Source organism: Hyaena hyaena, unplaced genomic scaffold (assembly GCF_003009895.1).
Source record: "Hyaena hyaena isolate Hyena2069 unplaced genomic scaffold, ASM300989v1 scaffold_12, whole genome shotgun sequence".
In the NCBI taxonomy this organism is placed as follows: domain Eukaryota; kingdom Metazoa; phylum Chordata; class Mammalia; order Carnivora; family Hyaenidae; genus Hyaena; species Hyaena hyaena.
The window spans coordinates 2,937,115-2,957,054 of record NW_024080644.1 but is presented as its reverse complement, the minus strand read 5'-3'; the positions used below and the strand labels follow the sequence as shown (position 1 = coordinate 2,957,054).

The window sequence follows — 19,940 nt, the reverse complement described above, 5'->3', positions numbered from 1 at the left end:
GAGAGGGGGAGGCTGCCCAGGCAGAGGAGGGGAGAGCACCTCTCCCCGCCCTTCCTTACCTTCTCTGCCCACCTCCCCACCCCCCCCCCATCACATTCTAGTTTGCTGCATGAGTGAAGGGTCAGGACAAGCTGCATTTTATTAACAGGATTATCACGGCGCGTGATTTATCCTCGTGCAGGATTTTAATTGCTCTTTGGAGGTTGAGCCGTTTCTTTTGACTGCGCTTCAGCCCATATCCTGCTGTTAAATGCTGGGTTAATAAGTAGGGGAGCCTTTAATGCCTGGGACCGATGGCCCTCGGCAATTCCCCCGCTCACAAACACGTCGTCATCCCCTTGTCCGGGCCGGGCCACAGCATCTCTACATGGGACCCGAACCTGAGTGCGGAGTCACTGGCGTGCAGATCGTCGGGGGAACTTTTCTTTCTCCTCCCTCACACACCCACCCACACAGTTTCCGAGAGCCCAAATGTTCCCTAAGTCGACACATTTCCTTTGTTAGCAGGGAAAAATATGCAAATGCTCGCTTTTACACTCGAGAACTGGGAGCAGACTGCCAGGTCGGCTGGGCTGGAGGCATCGGGTCCGGGGACTCTTTCGGGGAGTCACCGCGGGTGGAGGCAGGGGAGCACCTGGGAGACCTGACTCCAGATGCCAGCGCTAGGCGACCCTTCAGCATTTCTTTGTCCTAACTGGGCCTTTTGTCCACCACTATCCCCTTCGGCCCCCTATACATCGAACACCGTCTGTTCATCACGAGCCACACACGCAGACACTGGGCGCGGAGCTGGAGCTCGACAATGAAGCCGGAGGAAGAGGAGGAGGAGGAGAGGAAGAGCAGACATCGGCCGTTGCAGCAGGCCTGGTGGGATTCTGAGGGCTCTACTCGTCTAGGAAGGGTCTCTGTCTTGAGACAGAGGCGCTTCCAACGGGCTAGCTGCCGTGCCCGGAAAAGACAAATTGGGGTCTTAAAGAAGGTTCTGTAGGGGTTTGTGGGCCTGTCTCCCTTCTTAACAGCCATACAAATCAAGTTGGGGGTAGGCCGCCACTAGTGCAGGGATGACCACAAGGCACATTCAAGGGACTGTCCCCTCCCTCACCCCTGCCGCCCCTTCTCACAAAAGGAAGACATTCTGGGTGGCCTAACATAGAAGGTGGTGCCACATTCCTTGCTGCAAGCACCCTGGTCACCGGCTGCAGCAGTGGGACGGCACCATGCCACCCCCTCGCCAAAAGGCCACCTCTCGCTGTGCCCCCTGAGGAAAGGCAGAAATTACACCGGAAGGTAAAGAGTCACTCAACCAAATCTCTAAGACAAGGATGCGGCAGGCAAAAAGCCAGCGTGTGCCTAGGACACCTCGTCTTCTGCTGTCCAGGCCCTTCCTAAGTGGCCTCCCCTGGGACAAGCCACCACCTGCCCACCTTGGTTAGCAGCCGGCTTGTGACAAGGACCTCCCAGCACCTGACCGAGGAAACAGTCGGAAGGGTGCTGTCTCAGATCTTCGTTCTTCAGCTCCTCCCCTCCCCCAAGAGGGCCAGTGACCCCTTTCCCTTGAAAGGGCTTTTCTTGAGAAGGGGCGGCGGGCGCTTATCGGAAAGGTGGATGAGATTTACAGACACCCAGGGCAACTGGGTGCTTTCAGAGCTGTAACCCCACCCCCACCCCGGGCTCTTCCTGTGGGGTTTTCAACATTAACACCGCACACTTCAATGACACCGGGCGTCAGAATGAAGTGGCTTCGCGTGCACGGGGTCAGATGGAGTGTCGGGGGTGGGGGGCAGAGGGTCGAGGCTGAACACTGAGGATACAAGGGAGGGGGAGGCACATTGTTGGATCCTGCTGACTACACACACACACACACACACACACACACATAATCTTTCGCTGCCCCATGAACTTTTTGTGAACTGTTTAAAAGTGGAGGTCTGTTGAACAAACAGCGGCGCCACTGCCAGCCATAATTTCATTGCAACAAGCTAAAGACTTTTAACTCTTCAGGTTCCTGGCCAAACACGGGGCCAAGTGGGAAGGGCCAGGGAACAGCGGCCCTGCCTGGCAGGAGGCCCTTCTCCAGGGTGACAGCCCAGATCCCTGGCAGGAACACTGTAGGCCGAGGCCATGCTGCGCCCACCCCGCCGCCACTGAAGACTGGGGACCTCCCCTCCCCCCACTCCAGGGATGTGGAACCAAGGGGGACTTTGGTGGGGAAGAAACACAAAGAGACTGAGAGGCGGAGATGCGGGCGATGCTCATCCCACTCCACCTCCAGAAGGGGCTGTTGAAATGGCTGGGGTCTTTTTTTTTTTTTTTTTTTTAACTCTAAGAGAAAGTGCTTCAAAACGGACTTCGCTGACCCTTGGGCCACGGTGGAGAGGACAAATAATGTGCTTTAGATGACAAACAGAGCAGGCACTTTGCTGCTGTGAGAGGCTCGTTTGCCCTTATTTTCCCGCCCCCCCCCCTCCTCCGCGTGCAGGCAGATGCGTGAAGTCACTCCACAGGAGCACTTTACAGGCACCGACCTGTTTCCCTGGGCGCTGCTAAGTTACACCTTGGCTGTGGGGTTTAACCCTTTTGTCCAGGAGTAGAGACAAGGGGGCCAAGGATGCAGGGTAGGGGTGGGGCGGGAAGGGAAGGTGGGCCGAGAGAGAAAAGGTCGGACGGGGAGACCAAGGAATGTCCGGTTTCTAAAGAACAGACCCAGGAATTGGAGTGGGTGCCCGGCGGCACACCCAGTTCCGGGGAGAGACCTGGCTTGCAAAACGCGCACATGCACCCCTCCCACCCCCACCCCGTGAAGTGGCCTCCAGCTCTTGGACTGGTGGTGGCTGGAGGCACGAGAGAGTCTGGGCGTCCCTTGGCGGACTGGGGTGGTTATCTGCTCTGGAAGCCAAGGGTGATGGTTAAGAGAACGAAGCTTGGCTTGGACACTGGGGAAAGGGCCCGACTGGCCGGAAGAGGTCACAGGGACCAAAATTAGGAGCTGGCACCCCTGAGAAGGGGCACTGCCAAGCCTCGGACGAGACAGGAGGGGCGCACGGGTCCCCCGAGAGGCACCCACCACCTCCACCATTTGACCCATTCGTGCCGTAATGAAACCATTATGGACTGAGAAAAAGGAGAGAGCTGCTGATTTTTCTTTAAAGGCAATTTACCCTGGCAGACAGCAAACAGCAGGTTGAAAAGAGAAGAACAGTGACCATGAGAGGCTGGGAGGAGCCAGGGGAGGGGAGGCAGCACCAGATCGCTCCTGGCACCCCTCTTTTCTCTCCACTGGGTTCCTCCTGGCACCAGGCCACTTTTACCGCCTCCGCCCTCGAAGCGGTGATAGGTTCAAGTCCGCACATCACACCCGTCAAGTTAACAGACAAAATGGAAAGCATCGCCAGCAAACCACCCCAATTCCCATGCGCCACGCAAGCATGAACGGTGCCCCCTTGCTAAGGTCTATCTCATTGGGCACCCCTAGCCTCCGTCAGGCAGTTACCCGGCCAGTGGCCACGAAGGCCTGGGCAGGTTTGTGGGGGCTTCTGGGTCAGGAGGCCGAGCTGGCAGCGGGGAGACCAGCCGGGGTACAGCGTGAGCTGGGGACCTCTGTGCGGGAAGGGGCCTCCCTTATGTCATAGCTGGTTCTCCGGACAGAACATGCAAGAAGGCAGACACCACAGCTTCCCAGCTCCCACCCTCATCCACAGGGTGTCTCTGGGCAGGTGGCTGAACCTCTTCAACCTTGGTCTCCTCATCTGTAAATATTTGGCACCGTGTTTTCCAGAGAATTAAACTGCACTATGGACTTGAGCCTTGCCCGGCAATAGCCAGTATAGACGACGTTTTTAACCCCACTGAACTGTGGCACAACCCCGGAATGGCCGCACCATGTCTCTGTGGCAGCGGGAAGGCTGAGGCAGGGACACAGAGGGGGCCAGGCCAGGGAGGGGTGACCTTCAGCAGAGTTGTGTGGATTTCATCAAAGCCCGAGGCAAACCCCGCGGGAGCCCTTCCTGGGGCTGCTCCAAGAGCAGACTGAGTCACGCACAGCGGCACTTCTCTCCTGGTGTTAAGGAAGGGAGGGGTGAAGAAGTTCCTATTTTAGGATGGGGGGAGGGGGGCTGTGTGGGGGTAGAAGATGAGAAAAAAAGCTCTCCCGGATGTGCACTGATGGGGGCGGGTCCTCCCGGTCCCCTTTCCCGGGGGCGTGTAGCGGCCGGGGGAGGGGGTCCCCAAGACAGCCCCCCCCACCCCGCACCCGGTCGGGACAGGGTCACAGACTTCCAGAGGTGTGGCTGAGGTTGGTGGCTCGCTGGGTCCTCCTCCCGCCCTCCAAGGGTGTTGGAGGGGTGGGGGGTTGGGGAGGAGCGCTCCAGCTTGCCCAGGCACTGTCTCTTGGCACACTTGAAGCGACGGCCATTGCCTCCGGGGGCGTCCCCACCCACGCCCCAAGTTTTGCATTAGTAACAGACTGAGCTGCGGAGCAGGAGGGGAGAGGGAGCGACGAGGATGGGAAACTCGCGGGACCCTGACCTTTCGAGCAACCAGAACCTTCCCTGCCTCCTCCCAGGGCGCCTGGGTCAGAGCGGAGAGCCAGTCGGGTCGGTCGCGGGGTGAACTTGGCCCGCGGCGGCGGCGGCGGCGGCGGCGGCGGCGGCGGCGGCGGCGAGGGCGAGCGGGGGAAGGGCGCCCCCTCCCTTGCCTCAGCCCCGAGCGCGATCGGTCGGCAACAAAGGGATTTTCTCTCCCACCACACACACCCGTGCCGCTCCGGGCTCGCCCGCCCCTCCTCGCCGCTGCTCTGCCGAGGTCCCCGCGCGGGGCCGCGCCACGGCACACACCCACGCCCTCGCGACGCGCCCCCGCCCGGCCTTCCAGGAACTCCGGCTCTCTCCGGGAGGCGGCCCGACCTCCGCAATTCCCAGTTCCCCCGACCCCAGTTAACCCCTCGGGCCCTGCGGCCCGCACGCCCCTCTGTGGCTCCCCCTTCCCGAGCCCCCCGCCGCTGAATCTCTGACAAAAAGGAACTTTGGGTGGGCGCACGCAGAACCCAGGAGACGCTGCCGAGCCCGGCAGGGGAACGCGCACTGCACACCCCCCTCCTGGCCGTCTTCCTGGGCTCCTTCCGGGCAGACGGAAGTGTTGGGCAGACGGAAGTGTTATTCTCCGTGGACGTGCTCCCTGGCCCCCCCCCCACTCAAGCCAAGTGTAGCCAACCGTGAAGTGGGAAGGGGTTCAGGGAGCGGAGGCCCCCCGCAAGGAGAGGCGGGGAGAGTCGCTGGCAAACAGGGGGGGTCCCCCACCAGGTACCACCCCCACCCCACCAGGCAGAGCCATTGGGGGGGGGCTCTGCCGTTAGACCAACGTCACACACTCCCCTTCTCCCCTGACACCGCCGGAGGCCACTGCCACTGCCTCGGCTTTTTGTTCCTTTCACTTTCTTTCACGGTTGTGCCACACACCACACCACGTGGGCAAGAGTGGGCCCATTTGGAAGCTGGTGTCCCCGGACAGGTCTGCGCCAGGGACAGGAGAACGAGGCTGAATGCAATTAATCACTCTTACCTCCTCCTCCCCCCAAACCCTCCTCCTTGGGCCTAATCCCTACTGAGTTGGGTTCCCCACTTGGGAGTCTGTACAACCTGGGGGCAAATCCAGAACAAACGATCCATGTCACAACTCCAGAGGGGGTGTCACTGCACTGCAATCTCTACCAGGGTTTTGCAGGAATGAAACACACTTAATGCTCCCCCCCACCCCACCCTAAGGAACAAGCTATACCATAAGGCTATTAACAACAGCCATCACGAGTCCACAGGAAGCACAAAGGAACTTTTTACGCATAAAAGATGCATAATACACGGGGTCCTGTGATTGGCACCCGGGTTCCTTGCTGCCTGCGAGTCCTGGTGCACTGCCTGGGAGTCCTGGGAGGGGTGCGGGTGAGGGTCAGAGGAGGAGAGGGGCTCCCACTTTCTTTCCAGGGAACAAAAGAAACCCCACGCCTGCTAGTCAATCCTGGAACTCGGAACACCCCAAACAAAGCTGTGGAACAACTACTGTGTAGATGGGGGCCCATGAATTTTTGTAGCTGTTCAGAGCTTAATTACTCCTCCTTGATCCGTAGGACTAGACACGACACCGCCAAGGTTAAAATGCCCCGAACAGCACCGAGCAGATGTGAGCGAGCTGGCAGACGCGCAAATGAGGCCTGCCTCGGAGCACGATAACAAGTGACTAATACATTGCATATCGTTGAAAGAAAATTATTTTTCTCTAATTTGCATTTGCTTGGGGAAAAAAAAAAAGCCAACCAGAGTCCCTCTTCACAAGCACGAGTCTAATCCTGGAAATACAGCCCGGCTGCTTTAAGAGAGCTGGAAGGAGGGAAAGACTGCCAGTGTTTTGGCGTTACAGGCTTGTTTATCTTTCCGCCTTTCCTCCAAGGCGAAACTCGTTTTGCAAGCAACATTCCTACAGAAAATGGCACACGTCATAAAAAGAGACCAATTTATAGAACTGGCACCGAAGTTCATGTATCACTCCAGAAGCATCTCCCAGCTCCCCACTGGGGAACCCAACTGGAGAGAGAAGTCCACGTTGAAACTCGGAGAGGGTAGCCCTGGGGAGGGGGGTCTGGGGGCAATGAACTCAATTTGCAGATATCCCGGAGGCTGTACTCCCAGGGACCAAAGTCACAGAGAAGGACAAGACACAGAATTAAATCAGCTCTGAATGGTCCTCCAAACCCTAGGGGCCAGGGCTGTGAAGGCTCCAACCTTGGGATGGGGAGGGGAGGGATTTTGACACCCCGTTTGTCCCAGGATTGCCTAGAGGCAGGCCCACCTTTCTGGCTGTCCTGAACCCACCAGCTTGGGCCAGCCCCAGCTTGGGGCATCTCCAGGAGTGGCCAAGGGGGTGACTGCCACCACTAACTGCTCTCCCTTCCACCCCAGCGCCTCCCCACCTCCCGGCAGTGTCTGGCCGGTGCCCAGGAACACGGGGAAGGCCTGTGGCTGGTGGGCATCTAGTTGATGAAGTCACGGAGAGGGTGGCATCACGGGTACACCTCAGGACCCCACACCTTTGCGTCCTGCAGCTGAAAACGAATGTGCTCTTGAAAGTCGGAAGGCGAGGGGCGCCTGGGTGGCTCTGTCCGTTAAGCGTCTGACTCCGGCTCAGGTCCTGGTCTCATGGGTCCGTGGGTTCGAGCCCCGTGCCCGGCTCTGCTGAGAGCTCAGAGCCTGGAGCCTGCTTCGGATTCTGTGCTTCCCTCTCTCTCTGCCCCTCCCCCACTCGCACTTCGTTTCTCTCTCTCTCTCAAAAATAAATAAATATTTAAAAAATTGTTTAAAGAAAGAAAATGGGAAGGCTAAGGGGTGTGGGTAATCAAAAGCCAAACTGCATGCCCCCCCCCCCCCCACGTACACCTTCCTTTTGGGTCTGAATCTACACGCCTGTCTCTCCAACTTGTCTGAGTACCAGAGCCCTGTCAGAACAGGAACAAGGGCCATCAGAGCCTAGAAACTTTCAGAAAGCCTTTAGTTGAGAATACATGGTTTCCAACAAGCTTGCCTAAGGGCTCAAAGTTCCTTTCCCAAATCTTAAAAACCCTGCCTACCACCACCTGAGGACCCAGGTCCACAGATCCTGGCCAAACCTCTCTGGACTGCGTGACACCCGGGACCCCGTGGGCCTTCTCCGGCCACCTCTGCGTGGCAAGCTCCCTAAATCACGACACACACACACACACACACACACACACACACACACACACACACACTGCACTTCCATCCCTATTCTGGAAGCCACGGAGGTGTGTGCTGGGAAGCGGTGGCGGAGGGGTGGGGGGCGGGGCGCGGTGCCCGCCGAGTCCTTCCTCTCCTCCCAGGCCGCTCTGGCCAGAGAGCAGCGGCCACCTCTGCGGCTCTCCGCGGGCCTGCATAGTGCACGCTTTGTGTAAGTGCCGAGGAGGCGCAGCGCTGCTCGTGCACCAACAGCTGTCACATTATTTGCACTCGCTGTAAACAGCCTTCACATTCCCCCCTTACCACATAGTTAAAGCCAGACTAACAATCCACAGTTAGAGATCAAACCAACAACAGCAGCATTGTGTCTGCCTCCGCTGCCTTCGCACCAAGCCCAGCAGCTGGCAGGTTTCTCCGGAACAAGGGGACCCCCCTCTTCCCCCACCCCGCCAGGCTCCAGCCAAGGCTAGCCAAGGCAGCGTGTGTTGGTCGCCGCCGATTGTGAAAGCAAAAGAGCACAGCCATTTCGCAGGGACGTCTGTGCGGTTTATCAGCCCTCTCCCAGAGTTTTCGCCTCCCGGTGGCTCGGGGAGGCGCCCCTCCCCCACTTCCTCCGCTGGGAATAAAGGTTGTTCAGACTCCCAGGGTCGGTTTCTGTGCTCAGCAAAGCGTGGGTCGGCCTGCCCCGGGCCAGGCTGGGGGGTCCGGGGCAGGGAGGCCTACGGGCTCTCTGGGTCTCAGCACTTCCCATGGCCCGTGCGGCCCAGTGCCTCCCGGGTTTCGAGAATTGTCCAACTCCCTGAATACTTACTGGCCGCCCCACTGATCAAAATGTCTCCTTTATGATTTTTGGTTAAGTCGAACATTTCCATAATCGTCATTATTAGCGCAAATTACACGCCTAATCGGTCCTTAAATAGATTTTAATTAAATAATCATACAAGGCTCATTTTATGACTTAAGAAAGGCATTACTTTTCGTTATAAACTTTCCACCAGGATATAAACTAACGATAGCAGACAAATACTAATTCTTTGAAAATCGCCAGTAACTGATGGGCAGAGTATCCTGAAATGATACTGTTTCACCTTCTGGAATCCAAGCGCAGACCAGACATAACCACATCTGTGCAACTTTCCTCCTGAGAAGGTGGGGGGGGGGGGAGCTTCTTCCTGCAAAGCATGACTTTTGTTGTCTTCTCTTTCAGGCCAGTGGAAACAAACCCCACACGCTACTCCTCCTTACCCGTCGGAAGAGAGTTCTCCAGCTAGACAGCTGAGATACCACTCCTGCCCATCCCCGTCCATCCCGTTTTCCAACCCTTGGTCGGCTGAGCCGTGGCGCAAAGCAAGCAGGCCGTGCTTGTTAAATGCTGTTAATAAAATAATAAATACAAAGGATGGAGGCTGCTGGTTCCACGGGTGTTTTGACTGGAAATGCCTTGGCACTTGTCATGTGTTTATGGGCGGGCAGACAACTCCAGGATTTACATAGTTTGGGCATTTCTGTACTTCATTTATTCTGTCCTGAATGACGCAGGCGCAGAGCTATTTCAAGTTTGCGTTTGTACAGAACTGTTAAGTGCCTAAGAGCTTCTCCAATTAGCCCAAGTTTTAAATCAGACCCAAAGCGGGACGGTCCCTACACTCCCTGACTCGCCCCTCAGCCCCCGCTGCCACTGCCCCGGAGAAAACAAACACTCTCAACAAGCAACCCCCTGTCCCCGCTCTCCCCACCTTCACCCCTCCTGGGGGCATCCAGGGCAAAGGTTAAGGTGTCTTCGGATTACAGGCAGGGCCCTGGCAAAGCAGCAGCGTGGAAATCGTGGCAGTCAGGAGCATCCTGGCCGTACTCTACCTCTAAAATAGTGAGCTAAGATGCGGGGGGGAAAACTGCTGGCCTGGTAAAACCCACTGTTCACAAAACAATGTCAGCAAAGGCTGGAAGGCATTCTTTAGAGAGGGACCAGGGATTCGTGCCTACTGAAGCTCTTTCAGCACAAAGGCTTTTAGGGGAAGAAGGGAAAAAGAGGGAGGAGGAGGGGGGAGAGGAGGAGAGAAAGGGAGGGCTCCTGTTTCAGAGCAGGCATCCCCTGAGAGTCAAGAACCAAGTGTAGCTTCAATCAAACGCTGACTTCCCCTCTGGGAGTCGAGTAGGAAACCTGATCACAGTAGCTTACTACCGGCCTGGATCCATACAGGTCTGGTTTTCTTCTCATGCTGGTAATTTTTTAAAATACATATCGATAAAAAAAAAAAAAAAAAAAAAAAGAGAAGAAGCAATCCCTGGCAGACTTTATTGAAAACCACACTGAGACCTCGTAACATCCGGACTTAATCCCTATCAAACAAACCACAGTACCTCTGGCCTCTGCAGCAGGCCACCCCCTCACCTCTTCCAACCAGGTCTCTCCCCCTCCAGCCACTGGCTGGTCTCTCTCCCCTGAAAGAGAAGGACTGGAAGGCTTGCCAAAAAAGAGCACCTAGATACCGGGTTCTGGAATCAATTCCTAACCATATAATGATCCCACTTGGGGGGGGGGGGGAATCCAAGCCCTTTCATATGGAATCCTTTAAAGCGCAGAATGCAAAGAACTGCAACAAAAGAAAAGAGGAACCCACGGAGGGAGGCCGGCCCACCAGAGGAATACCCTTGGGAGGGGAATTTAAAACCTGTGTCGTTGGTCCCCGGACACCGGCCTGAGCAGGTCTCTGGGGCTCGCAGGGACAGCAGGGAATGGAGGAGAGACCCAAAGGAACAAGACCAGTCATTCAAAGCAATCCCTAATCCTCAGGGCCTACTACGTGCCAAGTAGCCTTCTTTGATCCTAAAGGTGGATAATTATTCCCAGTCTTACAAATGAAGAAACTTACTGAGGCTCAGAGGCCATAAATAACTTGCCCCCAAGGTCACACAGCTAGTAAAAATGGGCCACGGTCAAACTCAGTCCTGGAGTTGCGGAGAGGAGCCAATTATTGGTCTAATTGTGCCATCTGAAATCCCCAAGAACTTCGGAAAGCTTCCTTGGCCCTCATACTCGAGTGGGGGGGGGGGGAGGGGAGAGTGTAACACCTACGCAACTTGGTCCACAAGGAGCCTGGAACCCAGTTTCTCCTACACCCAGTAATCTCTTGGCCCATGTGAAGTCTTTCCCAATTTCCTGCGACGTCCCACACACCTCCCTACACTGGAGTATCCTGGTGTGAGATCAGGGCTCTCAACAAAGCTCCACTTGCCCCTCCTCCAGGAGCCCAGAATAGTCAGGGGTAGGTGGGTCACCGCTCCCAGGTCTCTGCAAAAAAGCGCTGACTCCTGGTACTAGAACTGGGCCCGCCACCCTAGTTTTGCCACATAAAGCAATAAATCACATTATCTAGATAGAGCAAAAGCCCTTTGGAAAGAGTGCCTACACCTACTTTTCCCAGGGTTTTAAGGAAAAGCCTCAGGGACCAAAGTGGGATGGGGGAGGAAATTAAAAGGGAAGTAGCTTGCCCAGGGCCCTAAATGGACTCCCGGAGGGGGGGGTCCCCACAAAAAGCCCAAGACCGGGGAAAAGCTGGGAACTGGTGGATCTTTCATTTTCCCAACTTCTCATCCCAGAAGAGATGGGGGGGGATGTGGGATGGGAACCCAACATCTCCACGCCACCCCATCCCCAATTTCCAGATCTGCCCCAGGCTTTCGGATGCTCCGGGAACTCGCCACACCGGACGACACAGGCTCCACAGCTGAGGGCCATCTCCTGCTATGCTCCGTGGCCACCGGGAAGGGCAGGGGCACCGGACACTCGGCTGCCCCTGCGGGCTTCCCGACCCCGGACCGGTTTCTCTTCCAAGAGGCCGAGGCTCCGGATGTGCGAAATGGCCCCAGGAGCGACTGGGCAGGCAAGGGCCTCGGCAGCGGGAGGGATCCAAGCAATGGCGGCACCGGGTCCTCACCCCGCTAGCCAGCCGAACACGCCCCCGCCGCCCGGCCGCCCCTGGCTCCGGGCCAGTGGCTTTCTCTCTCTCTTTTAAACTTTCCGGTCGTGGCGATCGGGGCAGGGTTTCCAGCCTCCGCCCTCCTCCGGCCCCTTAACTCGGTGCAGGCCCTTCCAACCCCCGGGGAGGCGCCCCCCGCCCCGGCACCACGAAGCGGTGGCCCCGGCCGACCCCTCCCCCCCCATTCCCCTCCACACACACCTAGAGCCACCTGGAGCCATCTGGAGCGGGCGCCTACCCGAAGCGATCGGCGTCCGGTCGAGCCTGGGACCGCTGCGACCGCTGCGACCGGGGAGGAACTCCCGAAGCCTCCAACGGCCCGCCGGGCCTGACCGCGGTGCGTGCACTGCGCCCCACACCCGCGCGCTCTCGGAAAGAACTTCTGGAGGGGGGAGGGGAGGGAGTGGGGGCGGGCAGGCCTGTGGGCTTTTTTTTTTTTTCTTTTTTCAACTCTCTGGTTGCAAGAGTTTTGGGTGTCCCTGACACGATTGCCAGCGGTTGGGTAGAACAATAGAAATGGGGGCTTGCCGGAAATGGTGCAGGAAGGACCCCCCCCATAACCCCATAAACCTCTCCTCCCCTTGCCACTTATTGTGGGCATTAAAAGACCCCAGTGCCTTCAATGCAATGGTGCCTGTTTATAACTTTTCCCTGCTGGGTCCCCATACCCTAAACAAGTCCCCCTCCTCACATTATGAAATCATAAGGGCAAAGATCGCCCTCAAACCTGTGACCTCTGGAAGCTCTCTGGGACTTTCACCTGCTCTGCCCCCGGCACCCCGACCTGACTCACCCCCTCCCCCAGTAGTTTCTCTGGTTTGCACCTAGACAATAAATTTAGTTTAATTTAGCTTCCGGTCTTTAATTTTAGCAGGTCTCCTTTTTGCATGCAAATCAATATGGCAATTACCATCTAAAAGCTCGCCCAGCCCCGGGTCAATGTAAATTGATCATTGTCCGCCTTCCACAAAATAACACCGGGAGTCTGTGGTGCATAATGAGATTATACTGGAAACTGTCTTTTAGATCACAAATTATATTTTATGCTGTCAGGATCTTCTAGCGGACTTCCCCGCTAGTCTAATCACAGGGAGCCGAGCCCGTGGGTGAGAAGGGGCACCGGGTGGCTTGGGGAGACACGGCTCTAAAAAATAACCAAATGGGGGACCCCCCACTTCCGAGACCCTCGGCCGGAGACAGGCACAGACGAGCTTGTGCTGGGAAAGGGGGCCTTCTGCAGAAATATCGCGGAAGAGCATCGTTCATTAATTCCCATCCAACACAAAGTCAGCTATCCCTTGCAGAGGAACACGTTGAGGACAACCAGCAAAAGCCGTCGGGCCGGGCTGGTGGTCGGGGGAAGTCTCGGGCCAAGTGCTCCAGACGAAAGCGGTTTGGCTACCGCCGGGGCTGCCTGAGGAAGCCATCCACTCCGGCCCCAGCGGCCTCTCGACCGCGCCGCCGCCACCTAGGTAGGCCCCAGCAGCGCAGCCAGCTTTGCAAACAGACGGAATCTTGCGGGCCATACACACCGGCAAGGCAGCTGGGGCGGGCCTTGTCCCGCCCCGGACTCCCCTCCCCGAACCGTGTGAGCAGGCGGCCGAGGCCTCCAAGCAAGGATAAGGTCCCTTCTGGCCGAGAGCACCGCTCTCCCGCCCCTCTGCGGCCCCCAGGGCACGGGTGTGACCCTGGGGCCTAACAAAGGGCCTTCAGAGTTCCTTTCGGCCTCGGGCCGGCGGGGGAGGGGTGGGGCTCGGCGGCCGAAGTGGACCCTAGAGGTCCCCCCCCCCGCCCCGCCCCGCCGCGCCCCGCGCCCTCGAGGAAACCACCAAGGTGGCATTGTCGGGGCTGCCGGGCGCTCCGGAAGGCCGTCCCGGAGTCCGGGCAGCGCAGCGGCCTGCAAGCCTCCCGCCCAGCCCGCGGCCCAGCCCTGCCCCGCCCGACCCGGCGCGGGCTCCACCCGAGTGCGGTCTTCCCAATAAAAGCTGGAATTCCCGGCTGGGCTCAGACAAAGAGGGACCGCGGCAAATCGACGCCGCGGGCAAGCCAAACCCTAGCCTAGTTTACGTGCGCGTCTGGGGTCACACAGGCGCCTGCTAATCCACCCTACGCAGGCCGTCCCCGCAAGGTCTCCTCCAGAAAAAAAAAAGGAAAAGAAAAGGAAAAAAAAAAAACCCTAAAGCATACCAAAATGAAAGCGCACCTTCCCTTTATTCCTCCCAGAGGCCGAACTTCGCACTTCTTTCGGTTCTATCTTTATCAGTCCACCAGGCTGAGAGCCACATTAGCAGACAGGACTTCAGAGCAGTGCCACCACCCATTCCTCCTGACCCAGAGCTGAACGCTACTCCTCTTTTCCTCCACCTTCCATCCACTCAAGGTCAAGAACACAAAATCTCTTAGAAATCCTCCTACCTGCTCAACACATACCCTCTCCCCTGTTCCAGAGGGGAAGAAACTATAACCAGAAGCGAGAGTAGTGAGTGAGGGCCACCCCCCCTTAAGCTTGGCCACTTTGCCCCCAGTTTCCTCCCAGCCAACGGCACACGATTTGCCTGTGAATGCGTGCAGGAAGGTGGCGGTGCGGCCCACACTTCGGTGCCCACGTAGCTCCTGCCCGGCAGGAAAGTCTACCGTCAGGCAGCGAGGACTTTTTTGTCATTCAGCCTGTGTATCTAAGCATGGATGTATGCATATGAATGCTTTTTGTGTTTCCAAGTGACCCTCTTCACACCTTTAAATGGGCTTTTGTCTCCAGAACTCCCGGACAGAAATTCTGCCCCAGTTTCCAGCTCAACAGAGTCTGAGGTTTTCTCTTAGAATATCACTATAGGTGTCTGTATTTGCATACCCATGTTTACATTCCTCTCGGTCAGTTCTTTATCTCCTCTGTATCTCTTGTTCCGTGCGGGCACCGGAGCCCAAGTGTCTTGATTTGTCTCAGCACTTGTCATCCAGGCTCACATCTTAATCTGAGCATTCCTGTCTAGCTCCTACACCTCCCCACGACTTACATTCTTGCTTTGTCAGGAATGTGGCCCATTCCCAGGCTACACCAATATGGGCTTGGGGTTTAAACAGAACTAGAGGATCCCCCGGACTGTGAACCCTACAAGAAAGAGGATGAAGGAGACAGGGGTGTGCTAACTAATGATTTATTTAGGTATACGGCTACCCACCCACCAATTTCAACCTCTGGAAGGAAGTAGGCCCCCGTCTGCAAAGTTACCTTACATCTCTAGACCGATTCAATATCGACCCCGTGTGTGTATATGAATGATCGATCTTGTACACATCGCTATCCAACTCCTGTTTAGAGGCTGTCTGCCTGCACATATCTCATCCTAACTCGCCACCAAGTTCATGGTTAAAAGTGCGTCTATTTATACAGACAACCCAAGGACCTCTATGCTGTGTCCAGTGCATACCTGTCCACACTGGCCTGACATTTCAGCCTCAGGTCTCGGGTCTGCAGCGGTCTTGGTCAGAGGCCCCACCCCACTACAGCTCACGGCTGAACTCCCGTCACTAGATCGTCTGCCATGAGTTCTCTCTGGGGACGCGGAGGTCTAGATCTGCATCTCCCAAACTCAGTTCTTTAAGCGAGGGTGCCCACTGTGTGTGTTCACACCTCCCTCCCCCTGAGAAGTCCTGGGTCAAATCAGATCATCCAGCAGCTACATTTGGTTCGTCGAAGAATCGAGTCCAAAGCACCAGGATGTGAAAGAAGAGAAAGGAAAACCCTAGGCCCAGACGCCCGCCCCGCCCCCCCGGGGGGCTACCCTGCCCCCAGGAATTTCTACTAGGATCTTTACCCCCACACCCCCATTGCACTCCATTGCCTTTAAAGGGTTAAGAGAAATCCTCCCTGCCTTCCCTCCACCCTGCTCGCATGGCCCGCAGGCTTGCTCGCTCACTCGCTGCTCGCGGGAGTCTGCCGCCGCCTCCGCGGCCCGCCCCCCCCCCCTTCCCGTCCTTCAGCCGGGAGGGAGCCTGCATGCCTGTCTAGACCGATCTATCACAGGCACACCAACAACACCCGCGAGAGCGCGGAGACCCTGCCCAGGTCCCCCCGGCTCGCACGGTTCCCGACGGGCAGAACCCGAGGAGCATGACCGCGCCGGGGGGGTGGGGGGGGGGCGCCTACGGGCGCGGGCCGCCCCGAGCGCACCGCGGGTCCTCGCCGGCCCTGGCCCCGGTCCCCGGCGCTCCCGCCAGCCCGGCTGCCGGGGCAGTCACAGCTCTGCGCGCTGGGCAGTCCTATTTTTATCTTGTCTAATCCCAAACTGGGCGGGGAGCACAGGCGTCGTGCTTAGAGAACAAGAGATAGGCGAGGGAGGCGGGGAGGAGCAGCCAGGCAGCGACGCGAGCAGGAGCGAGTTAAAGACACAGTCGAGGCGATCGAGAGCAGGAAGAAAGAGCGGGCTGCGCGGGCCTCGCGGCGCTGCACGCAACGCGCAGCCCGGCGAAGTTACACGCTCGCCTCTCCGCCACCCCTCGCCGCTAGTCCCTCCCCACTTCCCAGCGGCGCTCTCCGAAGCTCGGGCCGCGGGGGCCCCGGCCTGTGTGGGAGGCAGAGGCCCGGCCGGCCCTGCAAAGGGCTGGGGAGAATCGCTAATGAGCTGTGCGGCCCATTGATCCGGAGAACACTTCCTAATTAACTCTCAGTCACCTACTGGTGACAGCGCCTCAAAGGACAGCGCTGGGGCCGTGCGAGCCCCAGCCCCGACCTGCCCGCCAAGCGCCTGGCGCCCGAACCCCGAGCGCTCCCCTAACTACCCCAGGCAATCTCGGCGAGCGGCGGCGGCTACCCGCACACTGAAGGCTAGCCTCGCATTAAACCTGGACGGCATATTAATCACCGCCATCTCACCCCCCCGCTTCCTCCACGCGGTGAAATCATGCCCAAAATAAACACGAGAACCGACACTGCAAAGCCCAGACCAGATAACAGGTCGGGGGTGGAGTGGGAAGGGTCGAAAAGCAAACGTATTCTCCAAGTGCCCACGTACAGAAGTCTCCGAGGCCGACAATTAAAATGCCTTCCACACAAGCAATTTCGCTGGCAAAACCGAATCCAACACCTCGTAAGGATTGATTTCGGCCCGCGGTGTCCGTTTCCAGTGCCACAGGAAGTGTCAGAGGGCCAGAAATACCCAACTCTGTCTGCGTTCGCCACCCACTACCTTCTGGGGTGGGCCATTTCCTCCCTGTTTTCACTTCCAGGCCGATTTTAAGGGTTCTTCGACAAGAGGCTACCCCTGGCACCGAATATCACTACCCCTCCCCTCCCCTCCAAAAAAAAAGAAAAAAAGAAAGAAAGAAAAGAAAAAAGAAAAAAAGAAATTAAAAAAAAAGAAAAGAAAAAAAAACCAGCCAAGACCATGAGCTGTCTGGTCTAGACACAGAGAGGCTGTGAGAATACCTATTTGAAGCGCGCCGGTTTCTTTTTAAGGTTTGTTTTTAAATACACATAACCCTCCCCCTTCCTTCGCTCTTCAATTCCCCCAACCCCCACCCCTTCAGACGCCGGCGGCGCGCGCCCTCGCGCGCAGGCACTCACAGCCTCTAGCTGGAGATCGCGGACTTTCTGGAAAAGATTCATTAACAGCAAATTAAGCCTCGCCCGGCCTCGGCCTACACGCGGCCAGACTCCGTCGTCTCAGGGACCCGAGGAAGTGCCCACTCGAAAGTGCGAGCGGCGGGAAGCCCGCCGAGACCACGCGTGCCTTGAGCCGCCCTACTCCGCTCACGGCGCCCCAGGGCTTGCTTGGTAAACAGCAGGCGCACGTCGCCGCCGCCCCGAGCCCCCGAGTTGGCAGAGGCTCTGCAGCGCAGCGGCCCGCCGGCTCTGAGCGCGGGCCCCGTGGCGCGGCGGCGCCTTCCTCGCCTGGCCCTCCCCGCCTCGGCCGAGGATCGCGCCCGGGTGCGCAAGTTCCTCTTCGCCCTCAGCCTCTGCGCCGCACGCCCTCCGAGTGGGACCAACTTCCTCCCCCCGCAGACACGCACACGCCCAACCAGCTTCCCCACCAGACTCCCCGCTGCCCTGTGGAGGGCCCAGGTCTCCCCCACCCCCGCCCGCACCCTCCCTTCCCGCCGCCGCCCCCGCACATTCTACCCCCGCCTCCGGGGGCTCACAACTTAAAACCTACCAGGCAACGTCCGGGAGGGAGCCGCGGATTAGAATTTCAGAAGAACGTTTAAAAACAAAGCATCTGACCTGGCGGGCGGACGGGCCGACGGGCCGAGTCGGAACCCCTCGCACTGCTCGATTTCCTAGTAGTTTCTTCTTCTTCTTCTTCTTTTTTTTTTTTAATCCACGTGATTCGCGCTTTGGGGCAAGCCAAGAAAAAACCCGGGACTCCCCTCCCGACTTGCGCGGCGGCGGCGGCAGGTCGAGCTCGGCTCGGCCCGGGGCGCCCGCCACACACCCTCGCGCACGCACACGCCGTCGTTCCACTAGGAGGAACGACAGTCCCCTGGCGAGGCGAGGCGAGGCGGCGGCGGCTGGGGGTTTTTACAGTTCTTTCCCGAGTCGAAAAAGAAAGCAGACGGGAACCCGCCGCCCTCCCCTTCCTGCTCGCGAGCTAACGCCGAGCCGAGCTTCCCAGCTTCCAGCCCAGCTGCCCCCCCCCCCCCCGTCTCCCGCGCCCGACTCGCGGCGCTCAGCGGCGACCGCGCTCCCGCGCACAGACACACACAGGCTGCAAACTTCCACTCGGCGAACTCCCTGCTCTCCTCCCAGCCCCCCGGGAGGCCGGCAGGCCCCCCGCCGCGCCCCTCCCTCCCCGATGCCCACGCGGGGCCGCTTAGGCTGGCTGCATTTTTAATAACTTACAGCTAGGAGATAAAAACGAAAGCGAGCCAAGCAGCCAAAGGGAAGCGCAAGGCGAAAGCTTCGAGCTCCGCGGGGTACGGGAGAGTCGGAGGAGCAACCCGCTGCGGGCGGGGGCCCCGAGGGAGGGGGCCGACTGCAGCCCGCGGCGCGCCCGCCCGCCGCCCGCGCGGCCTCCCCGGGGAAAGGTGTTCCGAGCACTGACCTGAAATCCCCGGCCGGGGAGTGAGCTGGGAGCCTGCGATTCGGCGCTTTGAAGTTTTCCCCCCGAGCAGAGTCGGGGCGGCGAGGAGGAGCGAGGGGCGGATGGCTGGGTGGGGAGAGGTGTGCGGGGTTGGAGGAAAGTGGGGTGGCGACGTTAGCGAGCGGAGAGGGAGCCGGGCCGGGGAAGCGCGGCGAGCAGCAAAGTTTGCCGTCCCCGGCTGCCCGCAGCCCGCTCGCGGCGCCGCGCTCGCTCGTCTCCCTCGCCGTCTGCTGCCAGCCGGCTGCCCTCGGGGTCGGCCCCGCCGAGGGGTGGGCTCTGGGCCGGGTGGGGGCGGGGCGGGGCGGGCTCAAAGACTCCGGGCAGGTGGCGACAGCCCCGCGCGATCCTCCGGGCTCCCGCGGCTGGGCCGGGTTCGGCCGGGCTCAGCAGCTCCCGCGCCGCCGCTGCTGCCGCCCGCGCTCGGGCAGGAGCCCCAGCGCCATGTTGACGGATCGCCGCGAGCGCCCGATCGGGCTGGGTGTGTGTGTGTGTGAGTGTGTGTGTGTGTGTGAGAGAGAGAGAGAGAGAGAGAGTGTGTGTGTGTGTGTGCGCGAGTGTGTTGGCCAAGTCGTCCCTGCGCGGCGACAGCGCGGCTTGGGCTCCCCGCCCGGCGACTCGCGGGCTCCCCCTCCGCCGCCGCCGCCCGCCTCGCTCCCGCTCTCGGTCGCGGTCTGGGCTCCGGCGCGTCTCCCCCGCAGGCGCCGAGCTCGGCCCGCGTTCAGCGAGGAGCGTAGCTCTGCCTCACCTTGCCGCTGGGAGCCCGGGCTCCGTCTGCCGCCGCACGCCGCGATCCCAACGCGTCCCCCTCCCTGGTTCCCTCCTCTTCCTCCTCCCCCTCCCTCCGCCCGCCCTCCTTCCCTCCCTCCCTCCCAGCAGCCGCCTCCCCTCCCCCCGCAGGCGCAGCGCTCGGGCGACAGCCGCCCGCCCGCCGCCGCCGCCTCCAGCTCTCGCAAGTTTGAGCTCCCCCAGCCTCCACTCACCCTCCGCTGCGGCGCCTCGGCGGTAGGGTTATGGAGGGGTGATTCCCCGGGAAAGGTTTGCCCGAGTTTCCCCGGCCGTCATCGATTCCTGCCCCGGCGCGTTTCGCCTCTCTGGGTCCGAAGCCCGGACCACTTGGGTGGCTCCCCCCAACCCCTTGCCCT

At 59.2% G+C, this 19,940-nt stretch overlaps 1 protein-coding gene across 7 annotated transcripts in view; it reads right to left on the bottom strand.

Moving 5' to 3' along the window:
• Nucleotides 1–19,564, bottom strand: part of BCOR (BCL6 corepressor) — a 45,004-nt gene extending 25,440 nt beyond the window's left edge. For 2 of the 7 annotated variants that reach the window (XM_039256134.1, XM_039256124.1), the window contains exon 1: nucleotides 18,760–19,510. The gene's annotated coding sequence lies outside the window, so the exon portion shown is untranslated. Of the gene's footprint in view, nucleotides 1–17,871; nucleotides 17,892–17,939; nucleotides 17,996–18,759; nucleotides 19,512–19,543 lie in introns of those variants that run through there. The other 5 variants (XM_039256118.1, XM_039256091.1, XM_039256141.1 and 2 more) reach the window with 5 other exon arrangements.
• Between the last annotated feature and the right edge of the window lie 376 nt (nucleotides 19,565–19,940).